The sequence below is a fragment of the Ranitomeya variabilis genome, chromosome 6 (genome assembly GCF_051348905.1).
Source record: "Ranitomeya variabilis isolate aRanVar5 chromosome 6, aRanVar5.hap1, whole genome shotgun sequence".
NCBI classification, from domain to species: domain Eukaryota; kingdom Metazoa; phylum Chordata; class Amphibia; order Anura; family Dendrobatidae; genus Ranitomeya; species Ranitomeya variabilis.
The window spans coordinates 33,641,109-33,663,660 of NC_135237.1; the positions used below are offsets into that span (position 1 = coordinate 33,641,109).

Genomic DNA, 22,552 nt, shown 5'->3' on the forward strand with positions numbered 1-22,552 from the left:
GAACCGAACATTAAAATATTTGCTAATCTCTATCAGTAACCAGAACCACAACAATCATATATTAATCACATATTCTGTGGAAAGGTGATACATGTTGCTAATGTCTGTCTCTTTCCCTATTAATGTCAGTGTTTTTCGGTCTGTCTTGATGCTGTCTCAGCCTGTCCCTTTTTTTTTTCTTGTCAGTCTAGTCTTCCTTCCCTGTTAAAAGCCTGTTCATTCCAGTTAAATTAGTTCACACAATTCTCCATAGCATGACTCCCCAAACCAGTCTGGTCACATGACATGCCCCTCAATTTGTCATTTGTAGCCTATATATACAGTGGATATCAGGTACGGACTGGGGCTAAAATTCAGCCCTGGCATTTGAAACCACACAGTCCTATGCTGTCACTGTTCCAAACATCAGATGGGATTTATTACTATTATTACCCAGGAAAGCAAGATTTACTACAAGACCAATATTATATTTCTAATAATACCAAAGGCCTGCTGGGGTAAGTGACGGAGTAAGCTACTTTGTGCTTCATCACAACTCTTTACAATATGGGTATCTTGAAAACACAGATTTTGTTAACAACGTAGCAGACAAGGCAGCCCACGACCAGACAGACCCTTCTGGCATTTGCCAGAATTGCCAGATGGCCAGTCCGACCCTGGTGGATATGGTCTTCCACGTCTGCTCGGTATCTTCCCCTCTTTCACAACAACCTACTTTCCATTTCTGTTAAGATTAGTCATCCCACTCAGAACCACCATAGATCACACGTGCAGAAATGTTGATGCCATTAATATCCAGCACTTATGAAGAATTTGTAATCCTCATTTTCCCCCAATCTCTTCCCTCCTGGCCTGAGTTAGCTGCAGAACTTTTTATCTGTAACATCATAAGTAGAATATTTAACGTGTTGCTAAATTATGTAACTTTCTGCATTTTCCCGCAAATTTCTGCCAGCTGCGCAGAGTGGACGGAGCTAGGGAAGAGTTGGTATGATACATACCGAAGCCTTACCATGTTAGGAACTGCCATCGAGATGACCCCAAGGTTTTACATTTTGTTGGTATTGTAAATAAGTAGCACCTTTGAGAACAGGCTGAGATTGCTAGAAGGTGTTGTTACAGGTGGAAGCTAAATGGATTCTGTGAACTGGGGCACTTGGTAATTTGGGTCTGAATGAACATAATTATCTGAGTGTATATTTGTAAATAAGAATATATTCCTTCTTTGTCATTTCCTATTCTATTTTCTATTTGCTCTGTTTCCTTTTTCTATATTTTTCATTGCAATCTATGGTAAACATGTTTACTATTCACTCTGGATTTTGCAATTTTGTTTGCAGTTTTTTTTTTTTTATCCACCAGAGGACATCTGACAGACTTGTTAAAATGTATTGACAACACCCCATCAGGGTCAAAGGCCAGTGAAACTTAAAGGGAACCTGTCAGCAGGATTGTGCTCAGTAACCTACAGACAGTGTCAGGTTGGCATCGTTATACTGATTACAATGATACCTTGGTTGATGAAATCTGTCTTGTTGTCGTTGTTTAATCTTTATTTTGAGTTAATGATATGCTCGTGCTTCGGGGCGGCCTGTGGGGGTCTTCATGGGAGAAGGACTTGGGGATCCTAGTTAATGATAAACTTACCTGGAGCAGCCAGTGCCAGGCAGCAGCTGCCAAGGCAAACAGGATCATGGGGTGCATTAAAAGAGGTCTGGATACACATGATGAGAGCATTATACTGCCTCTGTACAAATCCCTAGTTAGGCCGCACATGGAGTACTGTGTCCAGTTTTGGGCACCGGTGCTCAGGAAGGATATAATGGAACTAGAGAGAGTACAAAGGAGGGCAACAAAATTAATAAAGGGGATGGGAGAACTACAATACCCAGATAGATTAGTGAAATTAGGATTATTTAGTCTAGAAAAAAGACGACTGAGGGGCGATCTAATAACCATGTATAAGTATATAAGGGGACAGTACAAATATCTCTCCGAGGATCTGTTTATACCAAGGAAGGTGACGGTCACAAGGGGGCATTCTTTGCGTCTGGAGGAGAGAAGGTTTTTCCACCAACATAGAAGAGGATTCTTTACTGTTAGGGCAGTGAGAATCTTGAATTGCTTGCCTGAGGAGGTGGTGATGGCGAACTCAGTCGAGGGGTTCAAGAGAGGCCTGGATGTCTTCCTGGAGCAGAACAATATTGTATCATACAATTATTAGGTTCTGTAGAAGGATGTAGATCTGGGGATTTATTATGATGGAATATAGGAATATAGGCTGAACTGGATGGACAAATGTCTTTTTTCGGCCTTACTAACTATGTTACTATGTTACTATGTTACTATGTAGTGCTCTGCTTAGGTATTCATCTGTATGGCTTCTGACAGGTCATTGATCCCTCACTGACCTTCCCCCTAGTTTACATAATGAATATTGTACATATATCTTGAAAAATAAAAACCTTCTGCAGGCAGGCAGTGGCGCCTGCACTGCAGCATGATCGCATCTGTGATGAAATTATATACACCATTTGTTTGATGTAATTCTGAAGTTTCTATTTAAAAAAAACCTGAAAATGGTGCTGGTCACACCTGCGCAGTAGCAGCTATCGGCGGTAGTCGATAGCTGCTATTGTGCAGGCACCGGCAGTGCCATCTTGCTAGAGAACAAAAAAAAGTCCTCCTCCAAGATGGCGCCAAGATGAAGGAGGAATTTTTTTTGTTGTTCTCTAGCAAGATGGGGCCGGCGCTTGCGCAGTAGCAGCAATCAGATCACCGATATAGCTGCTACTGCACAGGCGCGGCCGGCGCTATTTACAAACTGATTTTGAACTTTATTTTGGGCTCTGGCTAACAAAGGCACTTATATCTATTACAGTGAAACGCAGTACCCTACTCCTACCTTCACTTAGCAATTTGCACACAGCACTTTTCACTCCTCATACTCAACAATACCAATTTCTGTCCATATTTTATTTCTAGCACTTTATTATTTTATAAGAGCAGAAGCTCAGTTCACTGATATTTAATTAATAGACCCTTTACCATCTTATAAAATGTACCTTTTCAGCACTGTTTGCACTTTATTAAATGACTAAATCATGGAACTGTAAAATAAGAAATCATTGTCTTGTCATATATTTTGAAACCATTAATGTGATACGCATCAGACTCTGTACATCTATCTCTTGGATGCTTATGGTGATATCTTATTATTGATTTTTAAACTTCTTTTAAATGTACTTGGATTATTTTTAATATCTAGACTATCATACTTTCATGAACAGAGATTGAACATCTCTGGAAGTGTGATCATAGTATACAGTGTATAGTGTAAGTGTACAGGTAATACAGTGATCACCAGTGACATTATATACAGGAGCTCTGTACACAGTAAATGGTGTCAGTGTATAGATATCACACTGACTCATCGGTGACATCTCCAGTTGAAGTCCTTCATCTTCGCTTTTGTCCTTTATCCAGCACAGACCGCCATCACTCTTTCCAGCCAGGACTCGTCTCTATGTAAAATAACAGTTTTCTAAAGCACCGCTATCAGAGCATATTCCCCAACTTCTACACTTCACAGGTGAATACAGACGTGCACCTACCGTTAATATATAATTAGTTTTATGCAACCCACCTTTACAAATTTAAATTGTAATCCACCACTGTACCCCAACTAGCTATACTTAGCCACTTTCCCCAACCAATAGATATATAAATTAATTAGCACCTGTACTCTTTCCCCAATTCATTACCAGTCACACTCCTTCATCCTCAACTCTCCCACTTTGTACCTCCCACTCCCCCAATTCATTATATTTACATGCACCCCTCTGTCACAATTCTTTGTCATGTCCTCTCCCTCCCACCACCACCCTATATTCATCATCATTTATTCTCCCCCACACCCAATTCTTCATTTGTTTTCCTCCACCCTTAATTCATCATTTCTAGTGATGACAGAGTATACTCGTTACTCGAGATTTTCCGAGCACTCTCGGGTGTCCTCCGAGTATTTTTAAGTGCTCGGAGATTTAGTTTTTATTGCCGCAGCTGAATGTGACACACGTCCACAATGACGTCAGACGCCGGCGACGTGCGCGCTGCGGCTGATGTCAGCTGCCAGCCTCCGATTGGCTGTCGGCTGTTAACTATTGACATGCGGGCGGCGCGGGCCCGCACATCAATAGCGTTTAACTGCCGCAGCGCCAGAAGGGGCCCGGTGAGCAGATGAGACGGGGTCCGATGCAGGCCCCCTCTGCCCACCGGGCCCATACGCCAGTCAGGGCAGTAATGCCTGATGGCGGCGGGCAATCTGAGAGGTTGCCCAGGGCCCCCCAAACCACTGGGCCCTGGGCTACCGCCCAGATTGACCCTATTATAATCCGCCCCTGCCCCCAGCAGCTGTACAGGGCCGGCTGCCATTTGTGCTGTACTATACTGTGATGCGACCAGCAGCAGACATGGCCATGCGCATCACAGTCTGTCTCATAAGCCGCAGACTGCTGCTTCGGAGACCTCAATGTGCTCACGCAGGCGGCGCAATGACATCATTGTCTCGCTCCGCTCTGCAGGCCAGAAGAGAAGACGGATGACTGCGGTACTACCGGGAATCAGGATGAGGTGAGTATAAACTTATTATTATTATTTTTCTCTAATAACCCCCCATGACAGCACACAGGAGGATGTCATCTTATCCTAATAGGGACAGGAAACACGAAAGAGGTCAAATAGCCCCTCATACCTCCATTCCTCGGTGTTTTTCCTGTCCCTATAGGGATGAAGAGGTAATCCCCAGTGCTCTGTGCCGGCGGCAGACACGAGGCATTTACCTTAGCTGGGCAGCTGGAGTTCGGTCAGTTTCCCTCTCCTTGATGCTGCTCCTGTCTCCTCGGGACTCAGGACACTTTCTGCCCGGTCCACGCCTTCGGGTAAGGTCTGGGGGGTCGCGGGCGGGAGGCCTCTCTGATCTCTCCGTGCCCATCTCCTTGCCCCTGCTCTGACTGTTGGACCGCTGTGCTGTGGGGAGGCTTTCTTCCAGCTTCCCTCGCTGCAAACTCCGCGGTTCCGGTGGCCGGAAGTGACGTCAGACACCAGCTGGCATGCTGGTATCGTCACTTCCAGTTTCTACGTTCCAGCATGGAACGCAGTGGGAGATTTTAATAGAGAACCCAGTTGGACTCCACCGAAGGATTCCTCCAACCGGGGAGGGGAGGAGCCCCTCAACTTGGAGGGAGGCGCTGGTCCAGTAGCCCTACTTAAGGAGCCCTGGACAGAAAGTCAAGCAAGGTAGGACAAACTGTGGTAGCATGGAGTGTGATCCTTCCCGCTCTGCGTCTGTAGAGCCCAGCGCCATTCCGATCACTGTGAGTATGCAGGCATTGGGTCTCCACCAGGGTGCAGGTATTGATACTGAGATCATGTTCTACCTTCTGCTCTCTTACAGGGGGACAAGGATCCTGCACCCAGGAGAAAATCCAAAGTCACTAGCTGCAAATGTGCGTTATTGTGCTAAGAGACTCTCCTCCTCACATAGCAAACCCTTATGAAAGTTTTGAAAGAGGAACTGCCCTCCTTGAAAGAGGACATTAAGGACATTGTGTGTCAGGAGATATAAGCTTCCCTGGTATCCTTCTCCCAGCTAATACCAGCTCCTAGTGCTCCCCCAGCAGCAAAAAAGAGGAAGATTCAGCAGGTAGAGGATTCAGACTCCCAAGAGTCTATGCCGGGAGAATGCTACGAAGAAGGGGAGCTGAGCTCTGACCTGGAGTCACAAGAAAAGAGATATTACTTTTCCATAGTGAACATGGAACAGCTCATCATGGCGGTAAGAAGAACCATGGATGTTGAAGAAAGACCAGCACGTACCATGCAAGAAGAGATGTTTGGGGGCCTCCGATCCAAAAAGAGACTGTTCTTCCCGATACACAAGAATATCCAGGAGCTGGTGCTGGAAGAGTGGGAGACTCCAGAAAAGAGACTAAGCACTCCTTCAGAGTTAAAAGAGAGATTCCTAGTCAATGACGAGACTGCAGAGTGCTGGTCTGAGGTACCCAGGGTGAACGTACAGGTTGCCCGAGTAGCCAAGAAGACAACCTTGCCGTTTGAGGATTCCTCTCAGTTAAATGATCCCCTGGAGCGCAAAATGGAAGATCTCCTCAGGAAAACCTGGGAGACGTCAGCAGCCTTGTTAAACACAAATGCCGTCTTTACATCAGTCACTAGGTCAATGACTCGCTGGCTGGGGCAGCTGGAGGAACACCTGGCAGCAGGGACCCCCAGAGAAGAGATCCTCGCCTCGCTCCCCCTTCTCCAAAATGCTCCAGCCTTCCTAGCTGATGCATCGGCAGAATCCCTCAGAGTGGCAGCTAGATTGGCAGCCCTATCTAACTTGGTGAGACGAGCCCTGTGGCTGAGATCTTGGAGCGGGGACGTAGCATCTAAAAGCAAACTATGTTCCATCCCCTTTAACCCCTTAACCCCCGGAGCTTTTTTCGGTTTTGCCTTTTCGTTTTTCACTCCCCTCCTTCACGGAGAAATAACTTTTTATTTTTCTGTCAATATGGCCATGTGGGGCTTATTTTTTGCGGGACGAGTTGTACTTTTGGACAACACCATTGGTTTTACCATGTCGTGTCCTAGAAAACGGGAAAAAAATTCCAACTGCGGTGACATTGCAAAAAAAGTTAAATCCCACACTTGTTTTTTGTTTGGCTTTTTTTGCTAGGTTCACTAAATGCTAAAACTGACCTGCTGTTATGATTCTCCAGGTCATCAGAAGTTCATAGACACCAAATATGTCTAGGTTATTTTTTATCTAAGTGGTAAAAAAAAATTCCAAACTTTGCTAACAAAAAAAAGAAATTGCCCAATTCTCCGACACCCGTAGCATCTCCATTTTTCGTGATCTCGGGTTTGGTGAGGGTTTATTTTTTCGTGTGCCGAGCTGACGTTTTTAATGATACCATTTTGGTGTAGATACATTCTTTTGACCGCCCATTATTTCATTTTAATGCATTGTCGCTGCGACCAAAAAAAGTAATTCTGGCGTTTTGAATTTTTTTCTCGCTACGCTGTTTAGGGATCAGGTTAATTCATTTGTTTTTTTACTGATAGAGTGGGCAATTCTGAACGTGGTGATACCAAATATGTGCAGGTTTGAATTTTTTTAAACTTTTTTATTATGAATGGGGCGAAAGAGGGGTGATTTAAACTTCTATATTTTTTTTCATATTTTTAAAAACATTTTTTTATATTTTAGCCATGCTTCAATAGCCTCCATGGGAGGCTAGAAGCTGGCATAGCGTGATCGGCTCTGCTACATAGGAGTGATGCTCAGATTTGCAGGAGACCTCTGGTTGTTATACTGACGCACCGATGAACCCCGATCATGTGACGGGGGTCACCGATGCGCGCATTTCCGGCCGGATGGCCAGAAGCGCTTGTTAAATGCCGCTGTCAGAGTTTGACAGCGGCATTTAACTAGCTAATAGGTGCGGGCGGATCGCGATTCCATTTGCGCCTATTGTGGGCACATGTCAGCTGTTCAAAACAGCTGACATGTCCGTGCTTTGATGCGGGCTCACCGCCGGAGACGTACTATTCCATCCAATGGCAGAAAGGGGTTAAAGGAAAGTATATGTTCGGGCTGGCATTGGATGAGCTATTGAAAAAAGTTTCAGACAAAAAGAAATCACTACCAGATCCAAAGAATGAAAAAAAGAACCCCAAAAAGGGATCCTGTCAACCCTTACAGGAACCACCTTCCCAGTACAAAGGCAAAGGAAAGACAGGAAGGTGGAGCTACCCCAAAGGAGGCCGGAGCAGAAATCTATTTCTTTCCCGTGACCAGCATCAAAGTAAGCCATGACGCTCACAGAAGAGTAGGGGGGCACATTTCTCACTTCCTCCCAGGATGGCAGGATATATCCATCAGCCAATGGGTCCTAAGATCCATCCAGGAGGGGGTGAAAATAAAATTCACCTCCTTCCCTCCACGGAGAGTAAGAGTCACACAGCTCGCTGCGCAGACACTCCAGTCCACCATGGTGTCAGACCTAAGAAAACTACCTAGTTTCAGGAGCAATCTCTCTAGTCCCAGAGAGGGAGAAGAACAGGGGTCATTACGCCAAGCTCTTCTTGATAAAGAAACCAGATGGGTCCCACAGAGTTATAATAAACCTGAAACCTCTAAACCAGCATATCTGTTACAGAAGATTCAAGATGGAGTCAGTCAGGTCGGCAGTTCCCCTGATAGGGAGAGGCTTCGCCATGGCAACAATAGATCTTCAGGATGCGTATTATCATATTCCGATTCATCCAAACCATCGAAGGTTTCTGAGATTTGCAGTGGCCCAAGGGGAACAGGTAGTCCATTACCAATTCAACGTACTCCCATTTGGACTATCATCAGCACCCCGAATCTTCACAAAGATTATGTCAGAAGCTATGGCCCATATCATGGATCAGATGATTTGTATCGTCCCATACCTCGACGACTTTCTGCTGGTGACTCCATCAGTGCAAGTGTTACAAGGACACATACAGAAGACTTCCCAGATACTGTCGTCACTGGGATGGTTGGTAAATCAACAAAAATCCGATCTCTTTCCCTCCACAAGGAAGACCTTCCTAGGAGTCCTCCTGGATTCACAGGCACAAACATCCTTCTTGACCAGAGAAAAACAGATCCAACTGAAGGAGAGGATAAACATCCTGCGATGCAGGAGATTAGTGTCCATGAGGTTTTCGATGTCAGTCCTCGGCTCCATGACGTCTTGTATCCAGTCGGTAGCCTGGGCCCAGGTGCACACCAGAGGCCTGCAGAGTTTTGTACTAGCAGAATGGGACGGTTCCCCCAAGTCACTGCACAAGAAGGTGTCAATACCAACCCAGATAAAAGCCTCGTTGTCCTGGTGGGTCAATCCAAGGAAGCTGAACAACAGAGTACCTTGGGTCCAGACCCCTCTAGTCACCATAGAGGTGGATACCAGCAAGAGGGGATGGGGGCTGTTGTCTCCCAGACTTTCTTCCATGGTCTCTGGTCAATCGAGGACAGCAGATAGTCTTCGAACTTGAGAGAGATGAAGGCGGTGAAAGAAACCCTCAAGGCAGCTGTTTCGATAATCCGAGGTACCCATGTAAGAATCTACTCTGGCAATATTACCACGATTGCACATCTCCAACATCAGGGAAGTTCGAGGTACGAGGAGCTAAAAGCCATCTTAACAAGAATATTCTCTTGGGCAGAGAGATACCTTCTTTCAGTGTCAGTCCTTCACATAACAGGAGCGGACAGCAAGCAAGCCGATTTCCTGAGCAGACAGGATATCCACCCGGGAGAATGGAGTCTAGATCCAGAGGTATTCCAGATGTTGACCGAGAGATGGGGTTGACCAGAAATCGATCTATTTGCAGACCATCAGAATGCAAAGGTGTCTTGCTATTTTTCACTAAACCCGGACGACAGATGTCTAGTTATAGACGCCTTGGCTCACCAATGGCAGTTCAGTCAGGCCTATGCCTTCCCTCCAATCCCCCTCTTACTAAGAACTCTACAGAAAATAAGAGACGAGCAGACCAGGGTTATTCTAGTAGCACCCCTCTGGCCAAAGAGGAGCTGGTATGGCACCATATCCAGCCTAAGCGTAGACGGTCCTGTGATCCTCCCAGCAATCAGGGATCTCCTACACCAGGGACCAGTCTATCACCCAGACATAGAGAACTTACACCTGGCAGCTTGGCTTCTGAGTTCTCAATCCTGCAGGCCAGAGGTCTCTCTGACAGTCATCAGCACGCTTCAGAAAAGCAGAAAACCAGTGACCAACGCAATATACCATGAGATCTGGAGAAAGTCCATGTCATGGTGTGCACCAGAACAACCGGATCCCCAATAGGCCAATATCGCCCAGATTCTAGAATTTCTGCAGGATGGATTGGAGAAGGGACCCTTAAGGTACAGGTGGCAGCATTAAGCTCATATTTTTACCAGGCCCTGGCAGAACACAGGTGGATAAAGCGATTCATGACAGTAGCTACACGACTTCGTCCTAGAGCAATCAGTGTGATTCCCGCTTGGGACCTCAATATCGTCCTGAAAGGTTTAACCCTTCCACCGTTTGAACCCCTGTCTACATCAATGTTGGACAAGCTATTCTGGAAGACGTCAGTCCTGGTAGCAATTACAATGGCCAGAAGAGTGGGGGAGTTGCAAGCTCTCTCAATAGAAGAGCCCTACCTGAGGATATTGGAAGACAGGCTTGTGTTCCATCTAGATCCCTCGTTTCTACCAAAGGTGGTTTCAGATTTCCACAGAAATCAGGACATAATAATACCTTCATTTTGCCAGAATCCAAAAAACAAGAAAGAGGAAGATTTCAATTCTCTTGACATAAGGAGAGTGATTTTACACTATCTCCAAATAACCAAGGAGTAGAGGAAAGATAAAAACCTATCTATTCAACCCAATGGCCAGAAGAGGGGAAGGAAGGTGTCCTAGGCTACGGTGGCAAATTGGATCAAGAAGGCAATTATTGAGGCCTATCAAATTCAGAATCTCACGCCTCCAGATAAATTCACAGCTCATTCCACCAGAGCAGTAGCAGTTTCATGGGCAGAAAAGGCTACCGCCTCCATCGAACAGATATGCAGAGCCGCTACCTTGTCGTCTGTCCACACCTTTATCAGACATTATAGACTTGATTTAACATCTGTCAAAGATCTATTATTTGGGAGAAAAGTTCTCCAGACGGTTGTCCCTCCGTAAAGCATTAGTCTTTGGCACTCCTCCTGTGTGCTGTTGTGGGGGGTTATTAGAGAAAATAGAATTAGACTTACCGGTAATTCGGTTTCTAATAACCTACCACGACAGCATGGGTAATTCCCACCCCTCTACTTAATCATTTTGAGCTGGTAGTAATAAATATAGTTAAGCATTCATACTATTGTGGTCCTTTATAATAACACTGAGGAATAGAGGTAGGAGGGGCTGTTTGACCTCTTTTGTGATTCCTGTCCCTATTAGGATGAAATGACATCCTCCTGTGTGCTGTCGTGGTAAGTTATTAGAAACCGAATTACCGGGGGCGTGGCCTGACTGCCGATGGAGCAGGTTGCTCTGAAACTCCCCGCACCAGGTACTTACCCGCTGGTGAGCCCATGGGGAAAACGAAATCCGGATCCCGGGACTCCTCCAGACGGATCGTCGAGTTCTTTCCGGCCTCTCCTCAGCCGCCCCAGAATCCCAAGATGGCGCCGCTCTCTCCCAGGTCCTCCCGTGCTGCGCGCCGAGGCTCACAATCATCCACTTTGAGCGCACCTGCAGCTGACCTGACTGATGCCCCGATTACAGCCTCCCTGCTGAGAGATATGCTGGCTGAGCTCCGGTCCTCCCTACAAGAGGACATGAGATCTATGTTATCAGAGCTTAAAGGGGAAGTAGAGGAGTTGGGATGCCGCACAGATCACTTAGAGAACAAGATGTCTGAGCTGGTGGCCTCTCATAATGAGCTTTGGGACGCTCATGAGGAATTGCAATCCCTTGCCTCCAAGACTCTCTCAAAAACCCTGGACTTAGAAGATCGTTCCAGGAGAAATAATATAAAACTCAGGGGCATTGAGGAGGCTGTGGGAGCAGATGATCTGAAATCCTTCCTGCAGGACTTTATTGTTGCTGTTCTCCCACATAATGTGAAGGAAAATATTATAATTAATCGTATACACCGGATCCCTAAACCCCCGGGGCTGGGACCCTCTGTCCCTAGAGATGTGCTAGCGCGCATACATTTCTTTGTACATTTCTTTGTACTGAAGGAGGAATTTTTGCAAGCTTTAAGAAACAAGCCGCTACTTCCGGAGCGTTTTACATCCATTGCTGTCTTTCCTGATCTGTCCCCTGGTACACTAGCTTTTAGAAGAGCTTTTCTTCCGTACACTACAATTCTGAGGGAAAAGGGCATTGTGTACCGTTGGGGCTTCCCTACCAAGCTGTGCATCCGCAGAGATGGATCGGTCACCACGTGCCTATCCCCTGCACAAGCGGCAAAGACTCTGGGCCAATGGGGCTTGATAACTGCTGGATCCACTTCTCCACCGACAGACCCCCTTAAATCTGGTGGTGCCAAGCCTGGTCGGCGCCATATAGTTCCTGACTGGAAGCTCGCCTGAGGTCTACTATTTTGTTGGTTCCTGGCAGGTGAAAACTTTTTTTCTTTTTTTTGTGTTTGTTTCTCTTCCGCCGAGTTCTATTTTTTCTTTGTTTTTTGCTGAGTGTGAGTCCCGTGTCTGGGGTCTCCCTCAGCTTATTGCCCCTCAGGTGAACTGTTTTCTAATCTCACCTCTGGATTCAGGTGGTTCCTGAATGGATTTTTGTATTACTGGTTTAAGGTTGTTTGTTTTTTTTCCCTCTCCCCTTCCCTATCCCTCCCCTTACTTCATTCCTCCCATTTTACAACTGATGGTCCACAACCTCACTGCAAGAATCTGTTTTTTTTTTTTCAGTTTACACAATGTCATATTTAACTTTTCTTGTTATCCGCCATGAGTATCACGTTATATTCTGTTAATGTTAATGGTCTCAATTCTCCTGGGAAGAGGTCACTTGTCTGGCGCCAAATCTCTAAGTCTCATCATGATATCGTATGTATACAGGAAACACACTTGTTGGAGCAAGATAATGTTAGAATGTATTCGGGCCTATATCCCCACCAATTTTTTGCGAATGGTAAATCCAAAAAAGCAGGGGTTGCTATTTTTTTTAGTAAAGCTAACTCCTTCCAACTGATCAGCTCCTTTGCTGACCCCATGGGTAGATTCATTATAGTATTGTGTTTAATTAATAATGCTCCCTATACTATTGCCTCTGTCTATGCCCCGAACTCTGGTCAAATCAAGTTTTTAAACAGCTTCTTTCAGACGTTAACAAATTCCAGACATGGTCATTTGTTGATCATACTATATATAGAGGCTGTGTCGCCATTTTACTATATATAGGGAGTTCTGGGTTCCTCAATGCATAATAAAGCACTTTGGTGACCATCATATTGTGTATTGGGGGCTGTAGGACCATCATTCTGTATATACAGAGCTGTGTGGGCACTCAGAGGACATTATTTGTTATACATGGGGATATTATTAGTTTTGATAGGGGCACTCAGGTTCCATTATTTGGCCAGAATCAGAAAAAATGTCATCTGTAAGTTACTATATAAACTGTACAGTAATCACGCATATGTTCTGCGGGACTGCTGGTATCTACCAATATACAGATACTGTAAGGTGGTAATATTGGTCTTATTAGTAGCGTTATTTTTTCATTTTTTTTATTTAGTAACCGCTTAATGTGTTTAAGTCATTATGTAGTAAAAGGTATATGGTGGTATCATTGGTCTTTGTATAGAGTGTTTCGTTATGTAGAGGTAATGGTCATATTATATTATGTATTCGCTGTGTAGTATTGATGGTAGTGGACATTGTGTAGCCGTATTGTTTTAGCCGTTTAGAGTAGTAATTTTGCATTGTGTGTTTTTGGTTAGCAACAGTGGTATATTGTAATTATATATGTGTAGATGCTATTTTAAATGGCTATAGGGGGTGTGAGGCAGTGACCGGTGTTATATGCGAGGGTCGCTATGTGTCCCCCAGGATGTGCAAAGAAGCATATGGAATCTGTGGAAGTGCATTGCAGTCACTGGCATAGCTGTGATTGCAATGCAAAATAAAAGTGAGTATTGGTCTTGGGCATGCTATGTGTCCAGGGCAGAGATAAGAAAACCTGTTCTGGGCTTTTACTTTTGAAACGGACTACAGGATGGCAGCGGGGCAGTCCATTTTCTCCCCGGCCCCGGGTTTTCCATGTGGCTGACGGCCATAGGTTCTTTTGTAAAAACCCCTGCAGACGAGGGTTGGGTGTGTCAGTTTTTGTCTTGGAAGCAGGCAAAGCAGGAGGCTCCACAGAGCTCAACTTGTATGAGGCAACACAGGGCCAAGCAGATACAAAAAGCCTGGCACCCTCAGCGTACATGGCGGTGCAGTCGCCTACGGCAACCGGTCACGGACTATCTTTGTTTCCCTGGCTGCGATCCGGAGGATCCGAGTTATTTTCTATTTGTGAGAACGCTGAATACTAAGACTTTACTTTGAACTTTTCCTGGGTCACTGCCTCATCACTGCATAGAGAGGATACCGCTGCACTACAGGGGGCTGTATGAGAGGACATGCACTTTGGAGCTTAGGTCCCTGATCTTTTAGGACCCTAGCAAGGCCCCGGTGGTACTGTGTGTTTACATGTCCGTGTTTCTGGAGTTGTATGTTTGTAAGTAAGCTAAGTTATGGTACCATATCTAAGCAGTATGCTTGGTTCTGGTATTATGTCGATGTAGTAATCTTGATTCTGTTACCATATGTATGCCGTCAGCTTGGTTCTGTTTCCGTATCTATGTAGTAGACTTATTAAGCTCTGTTCTGCTCCCTTATCACTGAATTAATCTTGGTTCTGATTCCTTATCTCTGTATAAATCTCGGTTCTGATTCCTTATCTCTGTAGTATTATTATTATTTATTTATATAGCACCATTGATTCCATGGTGCTGTACATGAGAAGGGGTTACATACAAGTTACAGATATCACTGACAGTAAACTAACAATGACAGACTGATACAGAGGGGTGAGGACCCTGCCCTTGCGGGCTTACATTCTACAGGATTATGGGGAAGGAGACAATAGGTTGAGGGTTACAGGAGCTCCGGTGTTGGTGAGGCGGTAGCTTCAGTAGTGAGGAGGAGGCAGCGGGGTCAGTGCAGGCTGTAGGCTTTCCTGAAGAGATGGGTTGTCAGGTTCCGTCTGAAGGATCCGAATGTGGTTGATAGTCGGACGTGTTGGGGCAGAGAATTCCAGAGGATCGGGGATATTCTGGAGAAGTCTTGGAGGCGGTTGGATGAGGAGCGGATAAGTGTGGAGGAGAGAAGGAGGTCTTGGGAGGACCAGAGATTACGTGAGGGAAGATATTAGGAGACTAGTTCAGAGATATATGGAGGAGACAGATTATGGATGGCTTTGTAGGTTAGTATTAGTAATTTGAACTGGATACACCGAGGGAATGGGAGCCAGTGAAGAGATTTGCAGTGGGGGGGGAAGCGGAGGAGTAGCGAGGAGAAAGATGAATTAGTCGGGCAGCAGAGTTAAGGATGGACTGGAGAGGTGCAAGGGTGTTAGCAGGGAGGCCGCAGAAAAGGATGTTGCAGTAGTCAAGGCGGGAGATGATGAGGGCATGCACAAGCATTTTAGTAGATTGATGGTTGAGGAAAGGACGGATTCTGGAGATATTTTTGAGCTGGAGGCGACAGGAGGTGGACAGAGCTTGGATGTGCGGTTTGAAGGACAGGGCAGAGTCAAAGGTTAAGGGGTAAGGGGGAAAGCATGATGTCCTTGATTGCGATAGATAGGTCAGGTAAGGAAGATCTGTATGAAGAGAGGTAGTAAGCTTGGTTCTGCTCCCATAGCTTTGTAGTAAGCTCGGTTCTGCTCCCATATCTCTCTAGTAAGCTCAGTTCTGCTCCCATATCTCTGTAGTAAGCTCGGTTCTGCTCCCATATCTCTGTAGTAAGCTCGGTTCTGCTCCCATATCTCTGTAGTAAGCTCGGTTCTGCTCCCATATCTCTGTAGTAAGCTCGGTTCTGCTCCCATATCTCTATGGTAAGCTCGGTTCTGCTCCCATATCTCTGTAGTAAGCTCGGTTCTGCTCCCTTATCTCTGTAGTAAGCTCAGTTCTGCTCCCATATCTCTGTAGTAAGCTCAGTTCTGCTCCATTATCTCTCTAGTAAGCTCGGTTTTGCTCCCATATCTCTGTAGTAAGCTCCTTTCAGATCCCTTATCTATGTAGTAATCTTGGTTCCGTTCTCGTGTCTATGTAGCAGAAGTGACACATCAGTGTAGCCCAGAAAGAAACTTGGAAGCGGGTGGAGAGAGGCAGTTCCGTTGTCACGAAACCGGAAGTGACACGTGCGCAGGGCCCAGATTGAGGCTTGGCTATGGGGGGGGGAAGGACGCACGTCTGGTGCAGTGAAAACCCAGCAGTGACGTGATGGTGTGTCTCAAACTGAGGCTGCCGGGAAGGAGGCATGTATGTTAGGTCGATGGTATAATTGCGATGGTGCTGACGTTATATTATATACTGGTATTAGGCACCAGAAAGGAATGGGAAATAATATGTATTAATAGAACAAAGGCTGATGATAAGGTGTAACTAATTTATGGTGAAGAAATCATGTACCAATGGAAAATATGGAGAGGAATAAAAGGAAATTTTTAAGAAATGTAGAGAAACTAGAATAAATGAAATAAATTGGCTTAAAAATGATAAAAAAATGAAAATGAAAAATAAAAAAATGGAAATGAAAAAATAATAAAATTAATATTTAAAATAATGAAAAGAAAAGTTGAAAAAAATCAGCAAAAACATGCAAAGGTATAGATTGAAAAATAAAATAAAAAATGATGTTGAAAAATAGAATACAGAAATAAACAATAAATATGAAAAAGTATAATATGAAAAAAAATGAATTTAAATAAGAAAACTAAATAATGAAATAAAAATCAAAGTGTAAAAATGTAACATCAAATAAAAAATAAAGTCAAGACTATAAGACAAAAAATATTCCTTCCTATACTTACCCTATAAGGTGTGTAGGGGCTCAATGGGTTTGAAAAAAATGGGGAGGGGGGGAGAGAAAATATAATTAGTCTCGGCGAACTCCACTTAAAATGCAGAGATAAAAAAAATATTTTCAATGGATTAAATAATCCAATTCCCTATTCAAACCTTTGGCTGCCAGGGTCTGCAATGTGTGAATCCAGTACAATTCAGATTTTTTAGTAATCTGATATGGCTGCCTCTGGGTCTGGGAACCTGTTTAAGTATCTGAAACCTCAGTTGTGATTCCGTGTGTTTAGCTGTTATGAAGTGATGGGGTAGAGGGAGCCAAGTCTTCTTGCATCTAATGGTAGACTTGTGGCTAGCGATCCTGTTTCTTATGTGTTGTGTGGTTTCACCAATGTATAAAAGCCAGCAGGGATATTTAATGACATAGATCGCAAAATTGGTGTCGCAAGTGAAAAAACCTCCAATGTTTTTTTTTTTCCTGAGTGTGGATGAGTGACTTCACTGGATTTAATAAAGTTAGAAGAGGCGGCACAACTTAGGCATGGCAACGTACCCGTTCTTTTTGATCCCAAAAATGTTTGTGCCAGTTCCTTTGATAAACTCCCCACATCAGCTGATCTCTAATATTCTGATGTCTTCTAGTGCACATCAGAGCTGGATTTATGAAGGCATCGACTTGCGGGTATGCCATTGTTAAAAGCGGGCAGTGTCTTCAAATCCAGTTGTAAATCTTGGGCATTAACAGGTGATGTGTATGTACAGAAGAAATACGCTCTTTTTTGGCGATTGATGAGGAATGCTCCTGTCCACTCAGAGTTCTGAGTTTCTCCTTTTTAAGCATTCGTAATGGGCAATTCCTTTCCACTAATTTATATGTCATTTCCTTTAGTCGTGTGGGCAATGGATTTTTATCAGACACAATCTTAGAGACACGTTGAAATTGAGACCGGGGTAAGCTATTTTTTTGTGCTTTTTTGGATGACTGCTTGAATAGTTCAGGAGGTTATTGCAATCTGTGGGTTTTATATAATTATCTGTTGTAGAGTGCCTTCACTGTTTGTATACTAGTGTGTCTAGGAAAAAAACTTGAGTTGTGTTGGAATGGAGAGTAAATTTTAGTTCAGGACGAATTTAAATTATTGTAAAAGGTGTGAAGGGTTTCAGGTGTGTCATCCCAGATGCAGAAGATGTCGTCTATATATTTTAACCAGCATAAAGAGGTTTTCTGAAATAACTCATTGGTCTAGACAATCTCCCTTTCAAAAGCATCCATGTAACAATTGGCATAAGCTGGTGCCACTTTGGACCCCATACTTGTCCCGCGTATCTGTATAAAAAATTGATCACCAAACACAAAGCAGTTTTCTTGTATGACCAGTGTCTAAAGTTCCATGCAAAATTCTTATGGGAAAGGTCAGAGGTAATCAGCTTGTCCCCAACTGCTGTAAGACCAATGTTGTGTTCAATAGATGTATGCAAGCTATTGACATCTAATGTGACAAGTAGAATGTCAGAAAGAACGTTGGGTATCTGTTTAATGATTTGTAAAAAATGGCTATTATCAAGAATGAAAGAGCGGGAGATTTTAACCAATGGAGTTAGGATTTTCTCCAAAAATATAGACAGAGGCGAAAAGATGGAGTCTGTTGAGGCCACAATGGGGCAACCTGGAGGATTAGTGAGGGACTTGTGAATCTTGGGTAAAACATAGACTGGGGTTACTCGGTGCATATTAGTAAGAAATTGTGTTTTTTGGTCAATTATATTCAATGATAGGTGTTTATTAATGATCATCCTAGTTTTATTTTTGATGGTGAATAATAGGTTATTAGCGATAAGGTTGTAAGTAGATGTGTCAGAGAGTTGGCATGAAATTTCATTAAGATAGTAGGTACGATCCATAACCACGAAAGCCCCTCCCTTATCTGCGGGTTTTATAGTGATGTTTTTGTTGGTCTTAAGAGACTCGATGGTTTGTCTTTCAATTTTGAGTAGATTACTAGTAAGGAAGGAACCCCTATCACATTGTACAAGTATTTTCTTGACCTCTTTCTGAATTGGGTATATGAAGGCATCTGCAGGATGGTAAGTCCATGGTGGACTAAAAGTAAATACATTGCGAAGACCAAAATGTAATATAGATAAGTCCGGAACAGAAGCACCCGCAAAAGGAGGGGTTCTGTTCTCCATATTTTAATGCTGAAGTCCAAAGTGGGTCTTCAGCCTGATATTGCGGAAGAAGTGTTGGAGATCTTGTTCAAGTTTAAATTTGTCACATGGTGGGATTGAGGTAAAGGAGAGACCCCGTTGAAGTACTGTCAGTGCATTGGGACATAGGGTGTATGACTAAATGTTAATGACCGTGTTAGTGGATTTACCTATGATGTCATACGTTCTACTGTGTTTGCGGGTGTCCCTCAGTGTCTGTCTCCTCCTGGCGGTCATGTGTGGCCTCCCCTTGGCTGGCGTTTCAATAAACAATGGCCTCGGTATTGTGATCCTGTAGAACCATTGCTGCCAGAGCTGAAAGAGCCTTGTCGTCTTGTTCCAAAGTTGGATCGCCATTTTGAGGGTTTATTCCACTAATAGACTTGTTCCTGTTGATAGTCCTCTGAATCTTGTTGGAACTTTTCTTTCCTGAAGAATGGTACGATGTTCATCAATGCTTCTGTTTACTTTAGATTTCAAGTTTTCCCATTCAGCGGGGGAGATAGTAGGAGTCAGTTGGTTCTTATTTGCTGTAATTTTCTGTTGGGTCTCTGAAATGGCTGTTTCAAGAGAATCAATGGTTAGCAATATACTGGTTCTCTCAAGAGAACATTTATTCAAAATTTGCTTAAATCTATCACAATATTCTGGCTTCTCAGAGAATAGGGTAGGATGGAGATGGCATCTGAGACCTTGTGGGATTCGATTATGCTTGTAGTTTAGCTAGTGTTACTGAATGGAGCTCGTAGGACATCAGTCTGTGCTTTTCATTTTCATAGTCCTTGGTCTGTAATTCATGTGCTGGTGTTTTAAGAAAATTCCCAGAATTAGTAACTTTAGACAAAATAGTACTTGTTATAGTCTCACCGTAGGCAAAGGTCTGTGTTGACATCTGTAGTTCGGTTGTGCATGCATACAATACTGATAGATAATGGAAAAGGTGCGCACTCAGCAAGGCAGGGTGGTGGCGGCTGAACTGGACTAATCCAACATAACAATAGGATTAAAACAGCAGCAGTCGCAGGTGGAAGCAAATAGTAGAAAGTTTATTTACAATAGTCACCACACTAAGAAATATAACATTAAATGATGATTCGGAAGAAAGCGATATGCAATGTTTCGACCCAATCCTGAGTCTTTCTAAAGCATCGCTATAAGAAAGGTACTCAAAAATTGGTGTCATATGAACAAAACATAAGCAAAACATACACAAATATGAAGTACTGTAAGTCTGCTATATAATTATGGCTAGATTACCATAACGTAATGACAACAGTACAAGGAATGTTAAATAAGGTAACCATACATAAATTAAAAAAATTATATATAAAGAACAAGATCTGGTAGCGCGTATAATAGAATTGGGTTAAAGAGATCACAGGATGAAGTTATGTGGAGGTAAAGTATGTAGTAGTAAAGCAGACTTTCCTCAAAGGCTACGTGTCTCGGAAAAGTACTGTACACTATTATGGAGGTAATGAAATAAGAGTTAGATTGAGTATAAGGTGCCCTATATACAAATAAACAATGTGTACTGTACTGTACAAGGAAGGAACAAGGAAGGGGCGAGAATTTTATGTTAGCAGTAGTACCAAATTATTAAAGCAATACCAACCTATGGGGATCAGATCGCCGATACATGCTACTGTGCAGGTGCTGCTGGCACCATTTTAAGAATATTTTTTTCCTGAAGAAATGTATAGCTCTAAATAAAATAATTAAATGATGTTCATAAACTCCCTGTTAGGGCTGGCGGAACGCAGCAAATAATTATAAGGAAGATATAAGGTGCGTTCGCAGCCCGGGGTCCACCGTGCAGAGATGACACCTGCTGCTCGGTAATGGCAGACAGTATATGGCGGTATAATGTGAACACACACGGGTTAGCTTCACCCGGTATGTAAGGAGGCGAACCCTGTTGCGTCACAGGGCCGCAATACCGCAGAGTGAACACTAGTATTAGGTCACAGGACTCTGCCCAAAGGACACGGGGCTAGAGTCCCTCTAGACCCCTAGCACTCGGCGCCGCAACTGCAGTCCCAGGGAAAAACTACATAAAGATTTACCGCACTAAGTGCGTACAGCGCTGCTCTGGTGGACGCCACTAACCACCCTAACTAGGGCCTGGAAAGCGCACTAGTTGCGCACGGTGCCGCTCTGGCGGTCGCTGATAATAGACGCAGTATACTCGTGCCAAGTGCTGGATGGCACAGTCTGGCGCTAGATAGCTCAATCATTCAAGTACATGCAACAACACTAGGGATGGGAATGATTAAGGAGCTTTCACCAGATTCAATCACACGTCCACACACACACGAGTTTAGTTTTATACTAGCGCATGGCCGAGCGGCCATGCGAGCCTTTTATAGTTGTAGCCTTCTGGGACCTTCCTAGAGGTCCAATCGGAGCCGCTACAGGACCTGAGCATGTGACCTCCGATCTCCAATGAGAGGTCATCCCACGGGCATGCTCAGTAGATGAAAAGCAGGACTTAGTCCCTGGAATGTCTGCTTGCTGCTGATCAATGCTGGTTACAAAGGCTGAACCTGGGGCGGCAGCAGTAACCAGACGCACAGTATCAGCTTGAGCCAGACGCTGGGACCGACGTCTCTGCTGAGCAGACTCCACTGTGGCTGGGGAGGACATGGTTCGAGATTCCCCCTGTGCAGCGGTGGGAACTCGACACCTAACGCTCCCAGCCTGCTGCTGGGAATTGCCGGTGATATTTCCATTTTCCCCTGTTGAGGCTTGGAGCTATAGCAGTCAGCTATCTTACTCTTTGGTGTTGCTGGACGACATCTGTGTTACATCTCTGAGTCTACTCAAGATAAGTGTTCCCCTTGTTGGTCTACTCCAGTCATCTTTAATGGTAGTGGGGATTGACTAGCACTCACTCCGTCCTTCCTTAAGCAGGGCTTATTGCCAGGGTCAGGCAAGGATTTGGTTCCTGCTCGGCGATAGGTGCAGACCCTATATAGGGACGTTTAGGGCAAACAAGGTGACGTTAGATCTGCCTAGGGGTCTCTGTTGTGAACTCTGTTCTGGAACTCCCTCCTGTGGTCAGGAATGGTATTTCTGTGAGTTCTGTCCGTGGGTTCCCTCTGGTGGCTGAAAGTGGAGCTGCTGGTCTGGAGGTGGCTTCCTCAGCTGCATCGTTTAAAGACTGGGCTGGTTCCTCTATTTAACTCTGCTCAGATCGTTACCTGATGCCAGTTGTCAATGTATCTGTAGTGGTTCAGATCTCACTTGGATCTCCTGATGACCTGTCTACCTCAGCAGAAGCTAAGTCCCTGTTAAGCTCATTTGTTGTTCATTTGTGTGCTGAATATATTTCTGAGTACCTGCTAAGTTTTGTCCAGCTGGCTATCATGATATTGTCTCGCTAGCTGGAAGCTCTGGGTTGCAGAGTAGCACCTACCGCGCCGTGAGTCGGCGCGGGGGGTTTCTTGCTCACTCTGCGTGGCTTTTTGTAGTTTTTTGTGCTGACCGCAAAGATCCCTTTATCTATCATCTGTCTATTTAGTAAGTCGGGCCTCCTTTGCTGAAACCTGTCTCATTCCTATGTTTGTGCCTTCCTCTTAACTCACAGTCAATATATGTGGGGGGCTGCTCTTTTCCTTTGGGGAATTTCTCTGAGGCAAGGTGAGGCTATATTTCTCTTTAGGGGAAGTTACCTC

At 44.4% G+C, this 22,552-nt stretch overlaps 1 protein-coding gene across 1 annotated transcript in view; it reads left to right on the forward strand.

The window, feature by feature from the left end:
• Nucleotides 1–349: 349 nt before the first annotated feature.
• Nucleotides 350–22,552, forward strand: part of LOC143781549 (sterile alpha motif domain-containing protein 9-like) — a 28,774-nt gene continuing 6,571 nt past the window's right edge. The window contains exon 1 of the mRNA XM_077268191.1: nt 350–497. The gene's annotated coding sequence lies outside the window, so the exon portion shown is untranslated. The remainder of the gene's footprint in view (nt 498–22,552) is intronic.